We start from the raw sequence: 27,293 nt of genomic DNA on the forward strand, positions 1-27,293 counted from the left end.
TGGAAAAAGAAGTCATGTACTTACCATAACATTCCATGTGAGTTGTTCATCTCACCTACATTCTTTACTGATGGGTTTGGAGCCGATCCCTTGGCTCCGAGTCAGCACCTACTACAAAGCTCGAGGATTTCAAGCAGCTTGAGGCCAAGTCCCTATCCCATGATGCACCTTGAGTTACCTCAGATCTTGTTTGCTGCATATAATAATATCATATGTCATTCTATAACTCCATGAGAGAGAAAGTAAAGATGGGTTGAGTGACCAGGAAGGAGCTAGAATCTTGGTCTTCTGAGAGCCCAGCTGGGGGTAGGAGAGAGGGACGTAAGAATGAAGGCAAGATGAACAACTCACATGGAACGTTATGGTAAGTACATAACTTCTTTATGTGAAGTTGTTCTATCTCGTCATTCATTCTTTACTGATGGGTAGCGTACCAAGCACCATCTACCTCGGATGGCTCACAGGAGTATATTTCTCAAGACCGTGGATCCAAAGGAGACCCTGTCAACTTTGTAATGAGTGATAAAGGTATGAGGTTTTGACCAAGTGGCTGCTGTGCAAATTTTCTCAATAGGAAGTCTGGCAGAAAATGCAGAGGATATAGAAGCTGCTCTGGTTGAGTGAGCTTTAATTTTATGCTATAAGGGCATATTGGCAGCTGAATAAGCATAGGTAATACAATCAGATAACCATTTAGACAGAGTTGTTTTAGCCACTGGCATACCTTTTCTGGAATCTGAAAATAAAACAAAAAGCTGGTCTGATTTCCTGACATCTTTTGTTCTATCCAAATAAAATCTGAGCTGTCTGTGAACATCAAGTTTGTGCAGCATGTACTCTAGATTGTTGGAGTGGTTGGGGAAAAAAAATGGCAAATCAATAATTTGATTGAGATTAGTTTTAGTGCAAACTTTGGGTATGAAAGAGGGGTTTGTTCAAAGTGAGACTCTGTCAGCATGGAAAATCAAATAAGGAGGCTTGATGGACAAGGTTTGAAGCTCTGACACTCTGCGGGCAGAAGTAATATCCACTAAAAAAGATGGTTTTCCATGACAAAAATTTGAGGTCACATGAGTAAGCTGGTTCAAATGGCAGAATAATTATGTGGGAAAGCATAACATTTAGATTCCATGGAGTATAGGGAGATTTCTCAGGTGGTCTAATAAGAAAGGTCCCTTTGAGAAAAACTGTGAATAATTTGTGTGACATAATATTCAATCCTTCAAATCCCAGATGAAAGTTAGAAATGGCAGCAAGGTGAACATGGACTGTTGCTGCTGCAGCTCCTTTATTGAATATCATGGTTATGAATTCTAGAATAGAGGCCATAGAGGCTTGGTAAGGATCAATATTGTTTTTAGAGGCCCATAAAGATTTTTTTTCCCATTTGCTGACGTATAGTTTCCTCGTAGAGGATTTATGAGAGGATAGGATAATTTTCTTTGTCTCACTGGAAAGGTTATGGAACCTGGCTATGATAGGAATTGGAGCAGCCAAGTTGTCAGCTTCAGGGACTGCAGAGAGGGATGAAGTTCCCCCGACAAGTGCGTCAGAAAGTCTGGAACTGGGTCGAGAATCCAGGGGTCCTCCAAAAGATGAAATCAAAGGAAGGGGAACCAAATCTGACAAGGCCAATGAAGAGCTATTAGAATAATGGCCCCAGGGCTTTTTCTTTCTGTAATACCTTGGGTATCAATGGAATTGGTGGGAATGCATAAAGGAGACCCGGGGGCCAATAGTGAATGAGTACGTCCTTGGAGCTTCTCCCAGAGGAGGAATCAGGGCAAAGTAGCTTCTGCATTTCGTGTCCATGTGACTGGCAAAAAGGTCGCAGAAAGGCTGGCCCCACCTGTGGAATATCCTGTCCGCAATTTCCGTCTTGAGGGACTACTCATGTGGCAACAAAATTGCTCTGCTCAGCCTGTCTGTTATCACATTGGATTTTCCCAGGATGTGCATTGCTAACAGAAAGCGCTGGGTGGAAATAGTCCACTACCATACTCTTAGGGCCTCATAACAAAGGGGATATGACCTGGTTCCTCCTTGTTTGTTCAAGTACCAGACCACTGACATGTTGTCCGTCTAACTTGCAATCGAACCCAGAGGAAGAGAGTCCTGGAAGTACTGCAATGCCAAAAGTAGTGCTCTCATTTCTAGGACATTGATATGCAGATGTGTCTCTTGATCGGACCATGTTCCTTGGGGTGTCCTAGCATGAAAATGCCCCCCAACACCCTATCAGGGAAGCGTCCATGGTCACTTTGACCACTGGAGGGGGTAAGACAAATGGACGTCCTATCAAAACATGAAGTGAGGTCAACCACCTCTGAAGATCCTTTTTGCAGGAATTTGTGATCATTATCATGTGAGACATGAGGAGCTCTTGGTAAGACTATTGAGTGAACAACAGCCACTGCATTATCCACATATGCATATGACCCAGTGGTATGGCCGGAATTGCTGCTGCCATCATTCTTAACAATTTCAGAACTTCTGATGCTGGTGCCTTGTTTTTGGATATTAGAACGTGGACATGCTGATGGAAAAGTAAGACTCTCTACTGGAAGTCTTAGCGTGGTGGTGGTGTCCAGTTCTGCTCCGATAAAGACGATATGCTGCGATGGTGACAAGGCAGATTTTTCTGAGTTTATTGTAATGCCCAGCTGGTTGCAGAGTGACAGAGTGGATTCCCTGGTCTGAGTTGATGCCTGGTGGTGGCAGTGAGGTTCCAATCGTCTAGGTACGGAAACACCTGGAATCCTAAACGTCTAAGGTGAGCCATGACCACTGCCATGCATTTGGTGAACTCTCTGGTGGCTGTAGTGAGACCAAAGGGTAGGGCTCAAAACTTGTAATGACTGCCTCTCAGCTGGAAGTGCAGATGATCCTTGGATGGCCTGGCCATTTTTATGTGGTAGTACGCCTCCTGGAGATCTATCGAGCACATCCAATTGTCTTTCCCTAAGAAGGGAAGTATTGACTGAAGTGTGACCATCCAAAACATCTCTTTTTTTTATAGATTTGCTTAGTCTGCTGAGGTCCAATATAGGTCTCCAGTCCCCTGTCTGTTTTGCAACTAAAAAGAATCTTGAGTAATTTCCGGATCCTGTCTGGTCTCCTGGGACTGGTTGGATGACTCTTTTTCTTAGCAACGCCTGGACCTCTACTGTTGCTTGTTCCCTGTAACTGGGTGGAACTTCTGGGATTTTTCTTATCAGTGGAGGGGGTGTGGCAAATGGAATGAAGTATCCTTTGGAAATGATACTTTGTACCCAGTTGACATTTGTTATTTTGAGCCAGGCATCTGGGTACAAAGATAAGCAACCCCCGACTGCCTCCAGAGCAGGACAGTCAGGCCTCCATTCAGGAGCACTGGTAGGGCTTCCCAAAGAACTGATCTCTGTCACCCTGGTTTTGCTGACCCCCTCTGCCACAAGGGCAGCATCTTCCATTATTGCCCCCTCCTCTGTCCCTGGAGGGGGGGTTCAGCACGTGTGTCTTGAAAGGCTCCTTGGGCTTTATGGAACCACATTTTCCCTCCCTTTTGACCCTTGGGGTAGGGTCTGTTAGGGATGGAAAAATGGACTCCGACGGCAGGCAGAGTCTGTCCCTCCTGCTCACACCTGGTTAAAGTTTCCTTAACTTCGGGCCTGAAAAGGAATGAGACATCAAAGAGGGTATTCACAAAGGATGACTTGAAGGGCTCCGTGAAGGAACACAAGTGCATGCAGGAGTGTCTCCTAAGAGCAACTCCTGTACCTGCTGCCCTACTCGTTCCATCAGCTGCATATGAAATGAGGCACATGGACGAGTTCACTATGGAGTTGAAGGTAGCAAACTGGGAGGCAACTTTGTCTGTAACTCCTGCAGCTACTGTACCCTGAAGAGTATCTCCCAGCTCTTTAAGGAGATCCCTTTGTAGTCTCGTAAAGTGGGTTAAATAGTTAAGAGAATGGAGTGCAAAAGTCGCTGAACTAAACATGCACTTCCCATATCTATCCATGATCCTGGAGTCTCTGTTAGGAGGATGGATAGAAGAGGAAGTTTCAGGCATTTCCTTTTTGGTGGCTGCCACCACCACCATGGCATCAACTGGCACATCTTTGGTCAAGAAAGATTTATCTTGGGGGCAGATATGAACTTATTAGGCCTCCTAGGGACAAGCTCTGTGGTGTCTGGAGACTCCCACGCCCTTCATGAGACCAGCTGCATAAGCTCATCGAAGGGTGCTGACACCCAAGAAGTGGAGGGCTGAGACCCAAAAGCCTTCAGGAGAACCGACTCATCCTCAGTAGGGTTGGTGGACTGCCAGTCAGCCCTCTGCCTAAGGATTTCAAGTATCTCTGCAAATGAGATATTCTCAGAGGGGGACTGTGGGGGCCCTTCTGATTCATCCAAGTCAGTATCAGATGTAAGAAACTCCTGAGGGGAGTCTAAATGTTTCCTCTTACACAATCTCTTCCTGGGAACCTCATCAGTGGGAACTTCTGGTGAGGTCTTAGAAGAGCATTGGCCACCCAATGGGGCTTCCTGAGGCTCTGGATCTCTGCGCTTAGCTAGGATCTGTGAACCAGAAGTGGACAGAGTCACCTTAGGGGATGAAGAAGCCGGACCTGAAGTTGAGGATGGCTTGAGAGACATAACCCTCCTCATGGCTTCGAAGGCACCTCTGCTTCAATGTGAAGGGACTGATGGATCTGAGGAAACCATCAATACCCCCGGCACCGGGACAGTGGGCTCCGTGCCTGAGGTAGGAGCTGAGCTGATCTGAGCCAAAGCCCCAAGAGGCAAAGTCAGAATCGACAAGTCAATTCGACTATCCTCCCCGGACCTGACCAGAGAGTGTCAGGTCCTAGAGCCCTCGATTGGCACTGTGGACATCAGAGTGAATGGAGCTGAAGACACTGGAACAGGCATCGGCTCCAAAGGCTCCACAATCAGCAAGTCCAACTCCTCCGGCTCCGAAGGACCAGTATGGCTTGGAGGAGGAAGAGATATAGCTGGCATAAGGGTTTTTGGCTCCAAAGCCGCCTGGGTCAGAGATGATAATTTTACAAAGGCCGGCGCCTGTAGAGGCTTCTGCACCGCCCAATCCACTTCCAAATCAGAGTGGCTAACAGAAGATGGGGATGATCAGACCGATGGTACCGACTGAAGTAGTGGCAATTTAGGAATTTCAGATATCAGTTCCAATACTGGGGACTGGCTCCAAAACGAAAATATGACATTTGGCTCCGAGACCTGTGGAGCTGATGTCACAGACCCTTTTGACTTTTTAGACTTTTTTGAATCCACAGAAGTCTTGGAGGACTTTGAAGACTTACTAAATCCATCCTGGTCACTCAAAGCCTCCTGGAAAGAAAGATTCAACAAACCCCTGTCAATGATCTTCCTCTTTCTCTCTTGGAGGACCTGAGAGGAAAAGGAATGGCATATGGAACATGTTTCTTGTAAGTGCAAGGCACCTAATCAGTAGACACAAGTAACACGGCAGTCAGTAACAGACATCTTCTGCCCACATTTAGGGAATTTTATAAACCCTGACTTAGCGTGTTTGTCCTTGTCATCAGCCATAACAGAAATGGACACACCCAAAAACAGCAAATAGAAATTAGCCTTTTAATAAAAAACAGGCTAACTATAAACACACACAAATTAACTTAGCAGATAATAAGCAAGTTATCTTTAAGAATGATAAAGTACTAAGAAAAAAATGTGACAAAAGGTCACTGAATAAACAATTTCAAGTCACTAAGAAATCACACAATAGTATACCAAGAAAGAACAGTGACAAAAGGTCACTGAATAAACAATTTCTAATCAGAAAAATGTAAATAGGCCTATGAAGAAAACGAGGCCAAATATAAGGCTATGAAAAAGCACACAAGGGAAGGGAACATTACAGATAAAGCTTTAAGAGCTTATCTAACCTAAATATCTAACTATTCTAACAATACATTTCCAATAAGTTTTAGAAATATAAAATTATTAAAGTTTTTACTGGCCTAAGCTAGCAAGAACCTCCGATTAGTTGCAGCGTCAAACTAGATCTGAGGTAACTCAAGGTGCATAATGGGATAGGGACTTGGTCTCAAGCTACTTGAAATCCTCAAGCTTTGTAGTAGGTGCTGACTCGGAGCCAAAGGATTGGCTCCAAACCCATCAGTAAAGAATGAACAGCGAAATAGAACAACTTCACATCCCTGGTTTTGTGGGCCACCTCTGCTGCACAAGTGGCATCTTCCATTAAAGGTTCCCCCTCTGCCCTTGAGGGAACTCCCTTCATGTTGTCCTAAAAAGCCCCTTGGGGCTTTTTGAACCACATTTTTGCACTGCTTGTCTGATTTTGAGAATGGTCGTTAAGGAGTGGAAGAATGTATGCCCACAGCAGAAAGAGTCTTTCTATCTTTCTCACACCTGGATAAAGTTTCTCTAACATTTGAGCCACACAGGAATGATCTGTCAAAGGGTGCACTGACAAATAAGGACTTAAATGGCTAAGCAAAGTCCCACAGACACATTCAGATGTGTCTCCTAATGTCAACACCTGAACCCGCTGCTCTGGTGCTCCCTTCAGCTGCATGACTGATAAGCCTCATGGACAAATTTGACACAGACTCCAGGGTAGCCAATTGTGAAGCCACCTTTTCTTGGACATCCTCAGAAATGCTTCCTGCAAGGGTATCCGATAACCCCTTGACCAGATCCCTCTGAAGTCTGGTAAAGTGTGCCAATAAATTCAAGGACATTAGGGTAAAGTTTGATGATCCATAGCCCCACTTCCTAAAACTATCCATTGCCCAAGCCTCTCTGTTGGATGGATGGATAGAGGAACATTCTTTGGCCAGTTCCTTCATTGTGGCTGCCACCATGACCATGGTATCAACAGCTAACCCTCTGGCCCAGAACTGTTTGTCTTCAGGAACGGACAGAATTTTGTCAGGTCTCCTAGGAGTAGGCACAATAGTATCAGGAGTCTTCCAAACCCACTGAGAGATCAACCAAATGAACTTGTCAGCAGGTGGAGTCACCCAAGAGGCAGAGGGTTTTGTGCCAAAGGCCTGCATGTACACCAACTCCTTGAAAGAGGATTCTGGAACTTCCAGTCAGCCCTCTGTTTCAATAATTCTAGGATGTCTCCAAAGGAGACATCATCAGGGGTGACCAAGGGGATCCCTCCCCTTCATCAAAGTAGGTGTCTTCAGTGATGATTCCTCAGGAAAATCCAAGTGCTTCATCTTACACTTTCTCTTCTTAGGGACCTCATCAGTGGGGTGATTTGGTGAGGTATCGGAAGAGGAGAGAATTGTTATCTGGGACTCCTGCAGTCTTGGCACCTGCTGACTCAGTGGAAGTGCAGGTTGAATATCTGGGAGTGAGGAGGAAAGGAGCACTTGCTTTGGAGTGGAAGGTGCCAACTGTTTGACTGCGGCAGTCATGGCCCTCTCCATCACCTCAAAAGCTGGCCTCCCAAAGAGGGAAGAAAGCTTGGAACTGAAAAAGACTGCCTCGGATTTGTGGGGACTCCCTGCTTCAGAAAGCTTCCGAGATGGAAGCTGGTGCCCAGCTGCTCCACACCTTTGTTCCAAGGTTCAGAGAAGGTGCCAAAAATATAGGAGTCGACTCTCACCCCCCTCCTGAGTCAACAGAACAGACTCTGCCCCAAGAGGTCTCCGAATCAAACTGGACCAAAGATCTCTGAGCAAGAACCAGTTCTGAAGATATGGATATCTCCAAAACTGATCCAGTTGGGATTAAGTGGCTCATAGCAGAGAGCTCTAATTCTTTAGATGAAGTCAGAGGATGAAAGAACAGAGGGGTAATGGAAGGTTCAGCTTCCATACCCAAGGAGGCTGGAGTTGAAGAGGTACCTGACAATCCTACTTGCACAGAGCATCTTATTCACCAGCCTGTCTACATCATCCTCAGTTAAGCTCTTGGTGGAATGGGCAGAAAGGGTGGAGGGTGATTTTGGCCTCTACAGAAAAGGTGAAGGTAGCCTTCCTGCAAAGGGGCCAATAGAGGGTGAATATGAAGTTCTTGGAAGACCCATAATGGATGGGTCCTCAAATTGCTTAGGTGCCGAAGACTTTGTGTGCTCCGATAAACTCAGTTCCATAGATCCCTTTGGGACCGAAGTTTTAGTAGTGAAGTCGGTCGGTTCCAAGGGTTCCAAAGGAACTGAAGACTTAGCCCTTTTCGAGGATGGTGCTGACAGAGTAGAAGGCACTGATAGGCTTTTTTTTTTGGTTTGTTCAAAGCTTTGGAAGAAGATGATGAGGAAGATGAGGAAGACACATCACTCTTACTCTTGACTTTCTCAGCAGCAGATAAGGCCTCACTGAAAGCTGATGGAAGCATACCCCTTGAAATAAGTTAATTATGTCTTTCTACTAGTGACCTGTGACTGAAACTATGGCATATTGAGCAGTCTTCCTGAAGATGAACAGAGCCCAGGCAATAGACACACAGCAAATGATTAATAAATACCACAGTTGCAGATGAATATTTTCCACCACGCAAAGAAGAAGCCCGTTTTTAAAAAATCTTTTGAAAATGTTAATTGATGTCAATTGATGTTTTAATTAATGAATTATTTAAAGGATGATGTTTTACTAGTGAGTCATACTCTGTAAAAGGCGTGTAGAAGCCAAGGCTCTAGAGCAGTTATTTGTGTGTGATTTGCATTTGTATTTTATTAAAACGTTTATTGGAGTTTCACTAGCTTCTTCTTTGTGTGGGGAAAAAAAACCCCCACAGCAAATGATTGTCATGCATCAGAATTTTGTGCCCGCATTTCTGGCATTTTCTGAATCCAGCGGAGACTTCAGATTTATCAGTCATATTGAAGAGATTTAAATTTTTAACAATGGCATCAACAGGCTGTCTATACAACCCATATATACACATGCACACAGGTAGAAAGGCCTCACAAATAGGGACACTCGCTATAATAATTTTTTTTTTTACAGAAAGAGAAAGCAGCAGGAAGAAAACGATCAACACTGATAGATCAGAATACACCGAGGTGTACGGGAGGAAGAAAAATTATCAGCAGTGACAGCTCAGAATATACCCAGGTATACAGAAGACGAGAAGAAGAGGACAATTTTAGAAAGTAGTGGGTAGATTAATGACTAATAAGCAATAAAGAAGTAGAAAACTCTTTCAAAAGTAGTAAATATAACAATAAAGCAATGCTTAGCTCGAGAGCAATGGCAAACACATCTGTCATGAACAGCGGTGAACGAGATCTGAGGTAACTAACAGAGTAGCATTATGGATAAGGGTTAAGCTTGAGAGTTTCTGGCATTCTCGAGCTGTAGTAGTGGCCGAGTCAGTTCTGAAGCTTGGAACCAAACCGATATGTCGAGGATTAAATGAAAACTGACAACACCCAATCATACATTCTCAGTAACCTTTTTCTTCCCTATCATACCTCCAACATTTGGCATCTACCTGAGGAAAATTCTTTGGTTTCTGCTTGGGTTATAAAAATACCTATTGCTTATCCATTCTCTTTTCCCAATATTATCTACTCACATCTGATTGGTTCCTATATTTGTTTGCAAATATTTTATATGCCAATCAATTATCCTTTTATAACAGCAGCTTGTGTTCTAGAATCACATAAAAACTCTACCAGGACAGGTCTTTCACTTAGGATTCCCTTGTCCCTTTCTATTTGCCTATACTCTGATATCAATATCTGGTAGGGGAGGCAGTCTCTAACTTGCAGTTCAAATGTCTTCTTGGCCCTTTCCCACTATTACCTTTCTGTCTCTAGTTATTTACTCCCAATACCTTGGTTCCTTTGCTATTTTCTCCAGTAATTTGTAGTTCCCTCTTGCCTATTCTCTGTACCCCTAATTGCAATCAACCCTATCAGAAGAATTGCCTTTCTCCATTCTCATGTTGGCTTAGTTCTTAGAATATTTTCTGCTACTTTATAAATAGAATATGCTGTATGGTTGTTGTTATTCTTCTTCTTAAGGATCTGCATTGTACATCTCACTCTCTCCTTATTTCTTGAATTACCCCCACTTCATTGTCATACCTTTCCACTTTGAATTATAGCTTTCTGCTCATGTTATGTAAATGAAACTTAACTGTGTAGCTCTGAAATATCCCTTCATATCAGGTAATCCTAAACCACTTTGTTCTATTGGAATGATCCAACTAAATTGAATTTTATGATCATGTTAATACAACAACTAATCAAGGTATGTCTGTTGTGGTCATATTTTTAGATTTAGGAAAGGCCTTTGACATATTACCACCATAAAACCATGCATGGTATTTTTCTTAAAGATAAATTAAATCCTTATCTTATCAACAGATTATGGAGTGGTTATCACACAGGATCCAAGTTGTTACAATCTTAGAACATAGTTTTGATCCTTGTACATTTTTAGCAAGGGTTCCAGTTCTGTGTTGAGTCCCCTCCCAATTAATATAGTCTTTGCTACTTTCTTAACAAGAAACCATAGCTGGATGAACATATATGCAGATTACCATAAACTGGGGTTTGTTTTTACTTCAGATGAAGATTACAAAAATATAAATATATGACTGAAATATCATTTGGGACATATATTAATAGGAATAAAGTTCAGTACAGATAAAAAGTTATGTACTCACCATAATGTTCCATCTGTGTTGTCCATTTTCATTCTTCCTCAACTGATGGGTTCAGATTTGAGACTCGGATCTGACTTGTCCACTTCTACCAGATCTTCGGATCCAAAACTCTCAAAATCATTCCTTTACCTATAATGCCCCAACAACCTAACATACCTCAGACTGAGTTTGTTGTCCCTATATATAAATGGACAACTTGTTGAGGAATTTATAAAGGCTAAAAGGAAGAAGGAAGCTGGAATTCATACAAGGAACAGGAGCTCCTGTTAAACTCTGAGGTCTTTCCAGAAGCAAAGAATGGGGACAGGTGGGTGGGAAGATGAGGAAGAATGAAAATGGAGAACACAGATGGAACGTTATGGTGAGTACATAACTTCTTTATCTGATGTTATCCTTTTTATTCATTTCTCAACTGATGGACAGAGTCCCCAGCTACTGAAACCTTGGGTGGCCCTCAGGGAAGGATATTCCAGAGTACTGCACAGCCAAAGGCTGCTCTGTTCCTGGAAACTAAATATAATTGTAATTAGCAATAAAAGTGTGAGAATTATTCCAAGTTGCAGCTGCACAGATGTCACCTAAGGAAGCCCTCGACCCAAATGTTGAAGAGACAACCATAGACCTTGTGGAGTGAGCTCTAGGAGGCTTAGGCAAGGATAAACATTCTTTACCACAGACAAAGGAAATACATTCAGTTAATCACTTGGCCAATGTAACTTTGTAAAATGGTTTATTCAATCTGTTAGGAGAGAAGGAAACAAACAACTGGTTGGTTTTCCTGAACTGTTTGGTTCTATGGAGATAAAAGCAGAGTTGTCTATGCACATCCAACAGATGGATCATATACTCTCCCTTATTTCAAAAGTCTGTTAAGAAAACTGGTAGATTAATGATTTAGTTTATATTGGACTCAGAAGCTACCTTAGACAAAACAGATTGGTTGGTCCGCAAAGACACCCTGCCTTTGTGGAAAACCAGGTAAGGAGGTTTAGAGGATAGAGCCTGGAGTTCAGACACTTGTACAGCTGATGTAAATGCGATCAGAAAAATGGTTATCCAGGACAAGCATTTTAGATCTGCTGTGCCTGATGGTTCAAAGGGAGTTGAGTTAAGGCCTGAAGTATAATAGTTAAATCCCAAGGAGGAGTAGGATCCTTTAATGGGGGCCTAAGTAAAAAGTCTCCTTTGAGAAAGGATTTAGATAGTTTAGAAGAAGCTAAAGCTCAGTTGCCTCACAGCAAGAGGTTCTCGACAAACAACAACAACAAAAAGAAGAAGCTAAAGCTCAGTTATTTTCACCCAGGTGGAAATTAGAAATGGCAACAAATTGAACTTTAACAGTTAAAAAACTAGCACCTTCATTGAAACTTGAAGCCAAAAATTCATGGACAGATGGCAGAGGTGCTGAAAAAGGATCAAAGTCCTTGCTAAGCACCCAGAAAACAAATCTCTTCCATTTCCTTTTGTAAATCTTTCTAGCAGAAGCTTTTTGAGAAGATAAGAAGATATGACAGACCAGGGAAGGTAGCCTTGGTTGTCTAGCAATCAATTAAATTGGAGAAACCCTGAGGCCAGTTTGAGGCCTGTTAAGTCTAGATGAGTCATCTCTGTCGGGTGAGATAGGAGGTCTGGTTTTGGATACATTGTCCATGTTGGATGCAGAAGGTGAGGCAGAGGAAGATGAATCAGATCTGATGGGTCAAAAAGGGACACTGAGGATAACTGTGCTATTCAACCAGAATGCACTCTGTAGAAATTTGTGTATGAAAGGTATTGATGGATAAGCATAAAGAGACTGGAGGCCCAATTTTCAACTAGAGCATCTCTTGGTTACTCCCCTGTTGGAGAGATCAGAGCACTTGTTGCAGAAGGAAGACAATGAAAAGGTCACAGCATGGCTGGCCCCATTGATGGAAAATCCTCTCTCCCTCTTTGACATTGAGAGACCACTCATGAGGCATCAAAATGGAACTCCTTAGTTAATCCACAATCACTCTGGATTTCTCTGGAGTGTGCATTGCTATCAGGAAGTGATCAGAAGAGATTGTCCACTGCCACACTCTCATTGCTTCTCTATAAAGTGGATAACGCCTGGTTCCTTCCTGTTTGTTGATGTAGCAGACCACTGACATACAGTCCGTCTGAATAGTAGTAGTCTTAGTTGGGAGAGTGTCTGGAAAGGCTTGCAAATGTGGGAGAACTGCTCTCATTTCCATTTCATTGATATGGATTTTGGCCTTTTCTGGAGACCGCATACCTTGGACTGTCCTTACCAAGTAGTGCACTTCACTCCAGGTGCGAGGCATCCGTGTTCACTGTGGCCATGTGTAAGGGGAGAACAAAAGGATGACCTTCTGAAGTTTGTTCAAATGACTCCACCAAAGAAGATGCATTTTGCTTGTCTGTGTGATGTTGACTGGAGTGCTTAAAGGATGTTAAAAAAATGTACCACTGAGTTGACAGTGTCCACTGAACTATTTACATGTGAAACCTGGCCAGAGGAATGAGGGGGATGGCAGTTGCCATGGATTGCAAGGCTTATAAAATTAGCTGAGCTGGAAGAGAAATATTTTGTATTACCTTTATGACCTGGGAACTCAGTGTCTGAATTCAAGCAGAAGGAAGAGAAGTCATCTGACTGACTTTGTCTAGATGAGCACCTATGAACTCCAGACTCTGGGTAGGCATGAGATGTGATTTACTGTAATTGACCGTGATGCCTAGATGGATGCACAACTGGATCAAGTTGTCCCTTGCCTGTAGGAGTCGATGCCTGGTTGGGCAGTCAGGAGCCAGTCATCCAAGTATAGAAAATGCCAAAATCCCAGCAGTCTCAAGTGAGCTGCTACCACTGCCATGCAGTTGATGAACACCCTGGGGGCTGTGGTGAGACCAAAGGATAGCGCTCTGAACTGGTAATGACTGGCTCCCATCCTGAAATGCAGATATCTTCTCTAGCACCTGTTTATTTTGATGGAATAGTACACATCTTGAAGATCTCAAGCACATCCAATAGTCCTTTTTCAGTAGTGGCAAAATGGACTGAATCATGATCATCTAAAACTTTGAATATTGGACAAACTGATTTAGTTTGCTGAGATCCAGAATTGGTCTCAAGTCTTCTTTCTTTTATGGCATCAAGAAGAATCCTGAATAGGTTCCAGATCCTCTCTGGTCTGGGGTAATCTCTTGGATGACTCTTTTTTTTCAAGCAGATTTTTTATTTCCAGTGCCGCTGCTTCCCTCTGATTGGTTGGAATGTTGGGGATTCTTTTCATATTGGTTGAGGGTTAGGGAAAATGGAATAATATAAGCCCTGGCTATGATTCTCTGCACCCAGGAATAAAGAAGTTATGTATTTATTATAACATTCCATCTATGTTGTCCATTTTCATTCTTCCTCAACAATCAGGTTCAGATCCAACCCTTGGAACTGACTTAGCCACTTCTTACAGCTTGTGGAACACTGAAAGCTCTCGAATTCCCCTCCTACCCATAATGCATTAGTCTCCACCATACTTCAGATGCTGTTTGCTGACTTTAGTGAATAAAGTAAATTTATCTATACCACTACCTGGAAGCTCAAAGGAAATTGGTTCCTTTAGCATCTTCTGATTCATCCAGAAGTTAAACTGACAGGTCGTTGGATGGAGGGAAGTTGAGGAAGAACTTAAATGAACAACACAGAGGGAACATTATGGTAAGAACATAAGTTGTTTATCTGATGTTGTCACTTTTATTTATTCCTTAATGACTGAGACAGAGTCCCCAGCTACCTCAATGATGGGAGGACTCTAAGGAGGGATGTTCCCAAGAACAGCTGAGCTGCAGGCTGCTCTTCCCCTAGAGACCAGATCTAATTTGTAATGCACAATAAAGGTATGAGAGTTAGCCCTAGTTGCAGCTGCACAAATATTGTCCAAGGTAGATCTGGATAGAAATACTGAAGAAGTTGCCATAGACCTTGTGGAATGAACTTTTAGAGGTTTTGGCAAAGACAACCCCAATTTTTTGACAACAACGAAAATGCAATCTGTTACCCATTTGGTTAAGGTCACTTCGGAAACTAGTTTGCCCAATTTTGAGTCTGAAAAGAAGACAAATAATTGATCTGGTTTCCTAAAAGCTTTTGTACTATGAAAATTGTGATGCCCCTACACTGTCCCAGTAATCAAGAAGCCTCAATCCTCACCACTGGCAACAGTGGGGCACTTACACACTGGAAGGATGACAAGTACACACACAGTAAATACAATTTCCCTTAAGAGCATGCAGAGATTACAGTCAGTCTGGGGATGGTTTCTCCCTCTTTCTCCAGATCTCCAATAAGACTCCTCACTGGCACAGCTACAGGGTTGAAATCTCAGCTGAGTGGCCAAACCAAGATCTCTAGTACCCTCTCTGTCCAACCAGTGCTTCGTGTCCCTGCCCAAGTAGCTGACACACACATGCTCTGAGATTTGATTTACACACACACACACACACACACACACACACACACACACACACACACACACACACACACACACACACACACACTCCTGGGAAAGGCTGGCACAGGTTTACTAGCTAAGCTTCCTTCTGCCCAGACTATAAGGTAGTTCCAACTGCCACCAGCCACTCTTTATCAGCTACTTTAAGGCCCCTAAGCAAAGGGTGGCCAATACTACAGTGTAGTGTTATTAATTCAAATGGCAGTTTGACAAACCACCAGGCTATTAGGAGTGGCCTTTACAGTGTCATCAAATAGATATGCAAGTACTCTAAGAGCTTAAATATCTCTAAACAGACCAGCCACAATTAAAAGATTTAAATATATTTAATAATAAATAATAAAATAACAAAGCAATACTCGGCAAGTAATCAGTTACATCAGAGTTCCAAATCACAGGAAATATTTAAAACCATACAGTCTCAAATAAATGAAGAAAATGTGTAAGCTATACTTTACTATATTCCTATCTGAATTTAAAAGAGCTACTATGCCTTAAAAACTTACAGAACAACAAGCAGGCAGAAGTGGTAAGTGGATGTTCTTGTTAGGTGAAACCAAAATACAAAATGCCCTCTCTCTTTCTCTCTCTCTCTGAGATTTCTTAAATTAATACCAAATATTAGTGCTGGGTTAGCCTGGATGACATCAGTTTTTGTCACCTGACTTTAGTTCCCAAGCTAAACCCCCATTGTCAGAAACTACCAACATTTTAGCATATCCCTGTGAATAATACATATCTCTAAGATCTTTGCAACTGCTGGAAGACAATAAAACACTTACAAAACAATGCAGAAGGCACCCTAGTTCTAGGCATTCTGTCTCCTTGCTGCATAGAAATTAACTTTTATAGCACAATCATAAAACAATTTAATTTCAGTTATTTTCTTGAAGATTTGCCAAGTTAACCCTCACTGTTCTAGTTTTCACTATTAAAACATATGCATTTACACATGTACAATTGTTTATATACATTTTTGCTCTAATCCAGAAGAACACGTTGTGGTCACACATCCAGGCCCAGCACTGTACAAACCCTGTTGAACACACACTTCTGTACCAGCAGTTGAAGATACACATAACATACAATTCTAATATATTTTTAAGACAAGCAAATCAATCTTGTTGGCATTCACAAATGACATATGATTATTTACAAAATTCCAGATAGCTGTGCTGGCAGTATCTCCTTCTGTCACAAAGATAAACAAAAATGTAACTGTCTGTGGACATGCCACAGGTGTAACATGAACTTTCCTTTGAGAAATATGGAAAGAAGACAGGGAGGTTGACAGTTTGATCGATACTGGATTCTGACAACACCTTAGGAAGGAAGGATGGGTTAGTTCTTAAGGATACACTGTCTTTATGAAAAATCAGATAAGGAGGCTTAAAAGATAGGGTTTAAAGTTCTGAGACTTTTCTAGCAGGGGTAATGGCCACTAAAATGACAGTTTTCAAAATTAAAAATTTCAGTTCAAACTTGGGCAATGGTTCAATGTGAGATTGGGTCAAAGACTGTAACACAACTCAAATCCCACAGGGGAGTGGGATCATTAAAAGGAATTCTGAGAAGAAAGAACCACCTATAAAGGCCTTACAAAGTTTGGAAGAGGGTAAAGATGAATTATTGATTCCTATGTGATAATTAGAAATGGCAGCTAGCTGTACCTTAACAATTGAGGAACTAGATCTCTTTACAAATTGTAGCTAAGAACTCCATAACATTTGGAATTGGTGTAGAAAAAGGGTCAATATCTTTTTGTTGTGGCCAAAGAAAAAGAAGTTATGTACCTACCATAACATTCTGTTTGTTGCCCTTCATCTCACCTTCCTTCTTGCTGGTTGGGTTCAGAGCCAACCCTCGTCTCTGACTCAACCGATTTACTATAGATCGAGAGCTTATACTGGCTTGAGGCTAACCCCTATCCCAACATGCCTAGCGGTAGCTACCCAAATCTTGTTTGTGACAGCCCACACTAGACGATCATAGTAAATGCAAATTTTACTAAGCTCTTACACATTCAAAGGTTAGGGAGGAAAAAGGAAAAACAAGGCATGGTTAACTAACCTGGTATGTCAACAGGAAACTCAGCCAATGTAACCAAAGAAGGAATTCCTCTCGATCCTCCAGGAAGGGGGAAACAGGGGGGATGCAAGAAGGAAGGCAAGCTAAAGGACAACAAACATGGACCATTATCATAGGTAGATAACTTCTTTATGTTATGTTTTCCTCATCTTGCCTTCATTCTTGCTGGTTGGGACTGTGTCCTCAGCACCTAGTTCTTGGGTGGCTCACTGGAATAAACTCTTCAGGACTGTGGAACCAAAGGATGCCCTATTCCGGGAGACCACATCCACTTTGTAATGAGTGATAAAGGTATGAGGATTTGCCCATGTTGCTGCTGCACAGATTGAATCTAAAGTTAATTTGGTTTGAATGCAACAGAGGTAGCTAACGCCCTGGTTAGGTGTCCTCTAGCTTTCCCTGGAAGCCTCTTGTTATGCAAATCCTAAGTATAGATAATTGTATCTGACAGCCACTTTGATAAGGTCACTTTTAAAACTGGAGAACCTTGTTTATTGTTAGCAAAGGATACAAACAATTGATCTGATTTTCTAAAGTCATTGGTCCTGTGTAAATAAAAGTGTAACTGTCTATAAACATCCAAATGTTAGAGTCTATACTCTGCCTTGTTGCCATAATTGGGGAAGAATAGAGGAAGCTCGAGGGACTGATTTAAATTATACTCTGAACACACCTTTGGCAAGAAGGAGGGATTTATTCTTAGAGAAACTCTATCTCTGTGGAAGCTGAGATATGAAGGACGAATAGCTAAGGCATGTAATTCTGAAACCCGTCTAACTGAGGTGATGGCAATCAAGAAGAGGGTTTTCCAAGACAGGAATTTCAGGGGACAAGATGATGCTGGCTCAAAGGGTGGAAGAACCAGAGAGGCCAAAAATAGAAGTTATGTCCTTACCATAACGTTCCATGTGGAGTGTTCATCTCGCCTTTGTTCTTACACATGGGTTCGGAGCCGATCCTCGGCTCCGTGTCGGCCGCTTGCAAGCTCTGCATCGAGAAGAAGCTCGAGACAACCTAATACCCACAATCCCCCTCTGCCTTTACCTCAGATCTAGTTTGCAAGCAAACCAGTAGTCAGAGAGAGCACACTCATGCTTATATCACATATGCACAGAACTAAGAGTCTATATATATATATATATACACATATACACATATATATATACATGTCAACTATATACACAACAACTGCAATGCAGAAGCAGAATGCCCCAGACCAGGCACCAAACTGAACGTTCTTCCTAAGGGCGGGAGGGTGGGAATGTAAGAACAAAGGCGAGATGAACACTCCACATGGAACGTTATGGTAAGGACATAACTTCTATATGTGATAGTGTTCAATCTCGCCATTTGTTCTTACACATGGGTAGCGTCCCTAGCTCCTTGTTCCTGAGGAACTCACGGAAGGACGTTCTTGAGCACAGTGGAACCAAAGGTTGCCCTGTCCCTAGAAACCTTGTCTACCTTATAATGAGAAATGAATGTATGTGGTTTAGACCAAGTAGCAGCCGCACAAATAGCGTCTAGTGGTAGGCGAGCTGCATGAGCCAGGGATGTAGACACTGACCTTGTGGAATGTCCTTTGGGTTTGTGCAACAGAGTTTGATCTGAAGAATCATAGACATAGATGATACAATCAGTTAACCACTTAGAAAGAGTTCTTTTGGTAACCGCTACTCCTTTCCTGTTATCAGCAAAGGCTACAAAAAGTTGATCAGATTTTCTGTGATCTTTTGTTCTATCCAAGTAAAACCTTAGTTGTCTGTGGACATCTAATTTGTGTAACATATACTCCATTTTATTGGAGTGATTCTTGAAGAAAGTGGGTAATTCAATGGACTGATTAATATTGTTAACAGAACAAACTTTAGGAAGGAAGGATGAATTAGTGCTAAGAGAAACTCTGTCAGAGTGAAAGATCAAATAAGGGTGTTTAATGGAGAGAGCTTGAAGTTCAGATACTCGCCTAGCGGATGTAATGGCTACCAAAAAGAGAGTCTTCCACGACAAAAATTTCAATGGGCAAGAGGAGGCTGGTTCAAAAGGGCAGCATCAACTTAGATAATAATAAGTTTAGACTCCAAGGTGACGTAGGAGATCTAATTGGTGGTCTAATATGAAAAGACCCTTTTAAAAGGCTTTACAAAGTCTGTGGGCCATAACAGGAGCCCCACATTCTTCCACATGGAAATTAGAAATGGCAGCCAATTGAACTCTTAATGTGGCAGGAGAAGCACCCTGATGGAACAATTCTGTTAAAAACTCTAATATTTTATTCAAAGGAGCTATAACAGGGTCCACTTGCTGTGTATTTGCCCAGAATACAAAGCGCTTCCATTTACTAGTATATGTTTTAGTAGTGGAAGCTTTATGAGAAGCCACTAATATATTCTGAACTGCAGGTGAAAGAAGATCAGACCTAGCTAAGTTGGGAATTGGAGCAGCCAAGCTGCTAGATGGAGGGACAAGAGCGAGGGTGGGGAGCCCTGACGAAAGTGAGTCAATAGATCTGGCTCTGGGTCCAGGATCCAGGGTCCCCAATGCAGTGTGTCATGAGGAAGGGGAACCAAATTTGACGAGACCAGAATGGGGCAATGAGGATTATTGTCCTGTGTAGGTTGTTGGCTTTCTGGAGAAACTTTGTGATCAGGGGGAAGGGAGGAAATGCATACAGGAGACCCGGGGGCCAATCGTGAATCAGTGCGTCCCTGGGGACTTCCCCTGGAGGGGGTAATAGGGCAAAGTAGCTCCTGCATTTGGCATTCATTGGAGACGCAAACAGATCACAGGAAGGCTGGCCCCACGTGCGAAAAATCTTTTTCGCAACTGACTGTTTTAGGGACCACTCGTGCGGTAACAGTATTGCTCTTCTCAGCCTGTCGGCTATGACGTTGGATGACCCCGGGATGTGCATTGCTATCAGAAAGCGACCCGTGGACCCCGCCCATTGCCAGATTCTCATGGCCTCTCTGCATAGCTGATAGGACTTGGTTCCCCCTTGCTTGTTTATGTACCAGACTACAGACATGTTGTCCGTCTGAACTGCAATAGTTCCCAGAGGAAGAAGGGGAGCAAAGTGTTGCAACACTAGAAACACTGCCCTCAACTCTAGAACACTGATGTGCAGATTGTACTCTAAATTGGTCCATTCGCCTTGGACTGTCTGTCCCTGAAAGATGCCCCCCCACCCTATCAGGGAAGCGTCCGTGGTCACCGTAGCTGTCGTGGGTAGCACAAATGGTCTCCCTTGGAAAGGTTGCAAGTCTGAAGCCACCAGTTTAGGTGTGATTTGCATGTGTTCGTTATAAGAATCTCGTGTGTCAGAGGTAGTTGTTGGAACGACCATTGTGCAAACAGTAGCCATTGTAGGACTCTCATGTGCAGTCTTCCCAAGGGTATTGCAATAAGAGAAGCTGACATGAGTCCCAAAACCTTCAGTACCAGTTTTGCTGGGGATTTCCTGGACAAGAGAAGAAGACGTATGTGAGTCTGAAGTGAAAGTATCCTTTCTGGAGGAAGTCTTAGAATTAACTGATGTGTATCTAATTCGCTCCTATGAATAAGATACGCTGTGATGGCTGTAGTAAGGATTTTCCGAAGTTTACGGAAATTCCGAGGTGAACACACAGTTGAAGAGTGTAGTCTCTGGCCTGCACTAGTTGACGCTGGGTGGTGGCAGAAAGGAGCCAGTCGTCCAGATACGGAAACACCTGGAATCCTAGGCGCCTCAAGTGAGACGCTACCACTGTCATGCATTTGGTGAAGACCCTGGGGCTGAGGTCAGACCAAAGGGCAGGGCTCAAACTGAAAGTGACTGGCACCCAGCCGAAGCGCAAATGATCTCTGGATGCCCTGGCCATTTTGATGTGGTAGTATGCATCCTTCAGATCTATTGAGCACATCCAGTCATCCTTCTGTAAGAATGGAAGGATCGATTGAAGCGTGACCATTCGAACTTTTCTTTCTTGACAAGGTATTGAGGTCGCTTAGGTCCAGAATGGGCCTCCAGTCCCCTGTTTCCTTTGGAACTAAAAAGAACCTCGAGTAAGTTCCGAATCCTCTTTGGTCCGCTGGGACTGGTTGGATGACTTTTTTCTAGCAGCTTTGAAATTTCTATAGCTGCTGGCTCTCGCAGATGGGGCTGCACATCTGGGAGTCTTTTCTTTGGAATGGGATAGGATAGAAATGGTATATTGTAACCTCTGGTAACCACGCTTTTACCCACTTGTCTGTAGTTATGTTTTGCCAGGCCTGAGGGTATCAAGCTAAGCGACCCCCGACTGCCTCCAGAGCAGGACAGTCGGGCCTCCTCTCAGGAGTGCTGGAAAGGTTTACCAGGGAGTGTATCCCTGTCACCTTGATTCTGCCGACCCCCTCTGCTGCCAGGGCGGCGTCTTCCACCTCTGCCCCTCCTCTGCCTCTAGAAGGGCATCACCCTGTGTGCCTGGGAAAGATCCTTGGGGTTTTCAAACCACATTTTTCCACCACGCTGCCCTTTGGGGTACGGCCTGGTTGGGGTGGAAAACGGACTCTGACAGCAGACAGAGTCTTTCCCTCCTGCTCACACCGGTAAGGGTCTCCTTTACTTTGGGGCCAAAAGAGTGGCACCGTCAAATGGGGCATTAGTAAAGGAAGACTTGAAGGCTTCCAAATGAACATAAGCGCATCCAGGATTGTCTGCGAAGAGCAATCGCTGAAGTTGCTGCCCTACTCGAACCTTCGGCTGCGTAAGAGATCAGCCTCATGGACGAGTTCACAATGGATGTAAGGGTATTAAGTTGCGCTGTCACTTTCTCTGAGACAGCAGCATCTGTAGTACCCTGGAGGGTATCTCCCAACTCTTTGACTAGATCCCTCTGTAGTCGTGTAAAGTGGGTCAAATAGTTCAGGGATCGCATGGAAAAAGCCGCTGAACTAAAAATGCGCTTCCCATACCTGTCCATAGTCCTAGAGTCTTTATTAGGGGGATGGACAGATGAGGAAGATTCCGACATCTCCTTTTTCGTGGCCGCTGCCACCACCATAGCATCCACTGGAACTCCTTTTGTCAAGTAAGTCTTGTCCTGGGGTGCAGTGATATACTTATTGGGTTTCCTAGGGACTGGTTCCACTGTGTCAGGAGTTCCCACGCCTTCGAGCAATAAGTTCCATTAATTCATCGAAGGGCGGAGTGACCCAGGAGGAGGAAGGGCGAGCACCGAATGCCTTCAGCAAGACTGACTCATCCTCAGAAGGGGGAAGGGACTGCCAGTCACCTCTCTGTTTCAGGATCTCCAATATGTCAGAAAAAGAGACATCTTCTGAAGGTGACTTAGGGGACCCTTCTGACTCATCTAAGTCAGTATCGGATGTCAAGGATTCTTGTGGAGAATCTACGTGTCTCCTCTTACACAATCTTTTCCTAGGGACTTCTTCGTGGGGAGCATCCGAAGAAGCCTCCGAGGAAGAGGGGGCACCCTCCAGGGGTGGCTGAGACACCGGTGCTCGACGCTTGGATGTGGCCGTGGGTGCAGAGGAGGATAACGGTCCTTTATGGGGAGGAGAGGTTGCTTCTACTGATGTGGTTGTCTGGGTAGACAACACCTTCCTCATGAGATTGAAAGCCCCCGGGTCCCGAGTCGAAGAATCTCCCGGTTCCGAAGAAATGGGAAGAATCCCCAAAACAGGCACCGAAGGCATCGACCCCGAGGACGGAGCCGAATCGATCCGCGCCGAGGCCCCGAGGGGAAGAGTCGGAACCGAAACGTCGGTTCGACTCTCGGCCCGGAACCAAGGACAGATCGTCGGCTCCGAGACTCCGGTACCAGGTCCGACGGAGTCGAGGTGAGAGGAACAGACCGAGAAAAGGACGGTTCTGGACCCGAGGGCTCCACAATCAGAAGATCAACCTCTTCCGGCTCCAAAGACTGGACAGGTCTCGGAGGAGGAATGGATGGAGACAATGGAAGGCCTTCAAGTTTCGACACCAACTGGGTGGAAACCGAAATAAGTTTGGATAGGGCCGAATGCTCCAATAACTTCTGCACCACACGATCCACATCGACATCGGAGAGCTTAGAAGAAGAACGGGTTGAAGGAACCGAAGACGGAGCCGACCTCAATAGAGTCGAGGGAGGGAGCTCCATCACCGGTTCCAAGACTCGAGGCTCAGGAACCGACACCAGTTGAACACTCGGCCCTGAAGTCTGTGGAACCGGTGATCTAACTTTACTCGAAGAGCTCGGAGCCGATGACTTGGGCTCCGACGTCTTCGATTCCTTCGAGGATTTGGATGCCTGGTCTGAAGCATCCAGAGCCTCCTGAAAGGAAGGTTTTAATAACCCCCTGTCCATGAGTTTCCTGCGCCTATCTGTCATGACTCTCCCACTAAAAGAGTGACAAATTGAACAGTCCTCTTGTAAGTGGAGAGGGCCAAGGCAGTAGACACAGGAACTATGGTTGTCAGTAACTGACATTTTTTGGCCACACTGGCAACGTTTAAAGCCTGATTTAATTTTCTCAGACATCTTACAGGTAAGAGAAAAAGTCAAGTCCAGTATAAGAGACAAATCCAATAGAAAAAAGTCGAATCCGATATATATGTCAGTCCGGTTGTCAAATTTAAGTAAGGGGTGGAAGGCCCCGAAAAACTCTAACCAGTTAAATAAACTTAACGGTACCGAGAATTTCTACCTACACACACACATACACTATGTCTACCAAAAAGTACTTTTAGAACAAATTTTTCTAATATATAACAAAATTAAAGTTATATCTTATCTCAAGTTGCTCGAGCTAGCTCCCAGCGATGCGAACGCAGCAGCGGCAAACTAGATCTGAGGTAAAGGCAGAGGGGGATTGTGGGTATTAGGTTGTCTCGAGCTTCTTCTCGATGCAGAGCTTGCAAGCGGCCGACACGGAGCCGAGGATCGGCTCCGAACCCATGTGTAAGAACAAACGGCGAGATTGAACACTATCACATCAAAGGTTAGGTCCCGGGGGGGGGGGGTTCTCTTACCTGGGGCAGTAAAAGGGTTGTACCTCATAAGAATGCTTTGCACAGCTTATGGGATAAGATATTACAGCCCAACTCTCCCACATGAAAATTGGAGATGGCAGCCAGTTGGAACTTTATGGTAGCTGCAGCTGCCCCTCATTGAAATGTTTCGGCATGGAAATCAAGAATCTTAGAAACAGGAGCAGTGAAGGGATCAATGTCATTTTTCTTTGCCCAGAAAGAGGACCTCTTCCATTTGTTAGCATAAATCTTTCTGGTAGTGGGCTTATGAGAAGACACCAGGATGTGCTGTACTGCCAGAGAAATGTTGAGGAGCCTGGGTAAGACTGGAAGTGGAGAAACCAAACTGTCAGCTTGAGAGTTTGGAGGGAGGGGTGGAGCACTCCCGACTGATGCATCAGGAGGTTCGGAACTGGGTCCAGGATCCAAGGCTCCACTTGTAGATGATGGCAGAGAAACAGGAACCATATCTGATGAGGCCAGTAATGAGCAATGAGGATGAGCTTGCAACCCAGCGACTATGCTTTCTGAAGTACCTTGGGGATCGGAGGAAAAGGTAGAAGGCACAAAGCTGTCCCGGAGGCCAATTGTGAACAAGTGCATCCCTGGGTGACTGTCCCGGTGGGGGGACTAAGGTGAAATATCTGCCGCATTTGTTGTTGAGGGAGTGGCAAAAAGATCGCAGCATGGCTGGCCCCATTTGTAAAAAATCAAGTATGCAACTTCTTGCTTCAGGGACCACTTTTGAGGCATGAGGATAGCCCTGCTGAGCCTGTTGCTATCACGTTGGATTTTCCAGGAATGTGCATTGCAATCAGAAAAGGTTGGGAAGACATCGCCGACTGCCATACTCAAACAGCCTCCTGACACAAGAGTAAGGTCTGGTCCCGCCTTGTTTGTTGATGCACCATACCACTGACATATTGTCTGTCTGAATTGTAATAGTTCCGGTAGGTAGAGAGTCTTGAAGTGCTTGGAATGCCAGAAGCACCACTCTCATCTCTAGAAGATTGATGTGCCAGTGGTACTAGTGTGGCTGCCACATTCCTTGGACAGCCTGTCACAGATAATACCCCCCCCACCCTATCTGGGAGGCATCTGTGGTCACTGTGGCTACTGGATGGGGATCTAAAAAGGGTCTGTCTAGAGTCACCTGGGGGGAGACAAGTCACCATACTAAGTCCTTTTTGCAGTATTCCGTGATCAAGAGCATATGTGACATTGGTAAATCATGGAACGACCACTGAGCGAAAAGAAGCCACTGCAGAATTCTCATGTGGAAGCGAGCCATAGGGACTAGAGTAATTGCTGCAGCCATCGAGCCCAGGACTGTCAATACTTCTCTTGCCTGAACTCTCTTCTTTTTCATGAGGAATGAAACTTGCTGATGAATTGCTGACACCCTGTCTTGAGGCAGCTTTGCTATCATGGCTCTTGTATCTAAGTCTGCCCCTGTGAAGGTAATACAGTGACAAGGCAAAAAGGCAGACTTTTCGTAGTTTATGATGATGCCTAGCTGAGAACAGGTTTGAATTGTGTAGTCCTGTGCTTTAATCAGTTGATGGTGGTAGCAGTGAGGAGCCAGTTGTCTAGATATGGAAACACCTGGAATCCTAGACGTCTCAGGTGAGCCATGACCACTGCCATACACTTGGTGAACACCCTGGGGGCTGTGGTGAGACCAAAGGGCACAGCTCTGAACTGATAATGACTGGCCCCCAGCCAGAATTGTAGGAATCTCCTGGATTGCCTGTGTAGGAATCTCCTGGATCACCTGTCCATTTTTATGTGGTAGTACACATCCTGGAGATCGATGGAGCACATCCAATTGTCCTGACCCAAAAAGGGGAGACTGGACTGCAGTGTTACCATCCAGAATGTCGCTTTTTTACTGATTTGTTTAGCTGGCTGAGATCCAAGATGGGGTCTCCAGTCCCCTGTCTTTTTTGGAACTAAAAACAACCTTGAGTAAGTTCCGGATTCGATTTGATCTGTGGAGACTTCTTGGATGGCTCTTTTTTCTAGAAACCTTTGTTCTTCTAGGGGTCTGGGATTGAACGTTTTGTTCTTGAGGGGGTAACTGGGAAAAGGGAAATTTGAAACCCATGGATATTATTGACAGTACCCATGCATCTTTTGTAAGAGCTTGCCAGGCTGTGGGGTACAATGATACTCTGCCCCTGACTCCCTCCAGAAGCAAACAGTCGGGCCTCCCTTTAGGAGTGCTGGAAGGGCCTAGCAGAGAATGTATCTCTGTTGCCATGCTGTTGTGGACCCCCGTCGCGAGGCTGGCATCTTCCGTTATTGTTTCCTCCTCCTCTGCCCCTGGGGGAAAATTCTCCATGTGTGTCAGGCGAAGCTCCCTGGGATTTTCAAAACCACATTTTCCCACTCTACTGACCTTTAGGGTAGGGTCTAGATGGAGATGAAAAACAGACTCCCACGGCAGAGAGAGTCTTGCCATCCTTTTCACACCTGGTGAGAGTCTCTTCTACCTGAGGCCCAAACAAGGACAAGCCATCAAAAGGGGATTTGGATAAAGCAGGATTTGAAGGGCTCCACAAACTGACAAAGGCGCATCCAGGAGTGTCTCTGCAAAGCAACTCCCATACCTGCTGCCCTACTCGCTCCATCTGCCGCATAAGAAATGAGCCTCATGGAGGAGTTAACCACTGAAGTCAAAGTCGCAAGCTGGGAAGCCACCCTATTTGCAATTCCCTCAGATGTAGGATCCTGCAGGGTATCTCCCAACTCTTTTAGGAGATCCCTCTTAAGTCACGTGAAGTGTGAGAAATAATCTAGTGACCTTAGTGTAAAGGTCGTTGAAGAGAACATACACTTCCCATACCTGTCCATCATATGGGACTCCTTGTTCGGCGGATGGACAGATGAGGAAGTTTCCGCAAGTTCCTTCTTAGTGGCTGCTGCCACCACCATAGCATCAACAGGAATCCCTTCATAAAGAAAGGACTTGTCTTCAGGGGCAGTTATAAATTTATTTGGTCTCCACTGAACCGATTCCATTGTCTCTGTAGCGCTCCACGCCGTCTGACTCACTACAGACAAAAGTGGGT

The sequence above is a fragment of the Protopterus annectens genome, chromosome 2.part0, assembly GCF_019279795.1.
Source record: "Protopterus annectens isolate FY-2018-M chromosome 2.part0, PAN1.0, whole genome shotgun sequence".
Taxonomy (NCBI): domain Eukaryota; kingdom Metazoa; phylum Chordata; order Ceratodontiformes; family Protopteridae; genus Protopterus; species Protopterus annectens.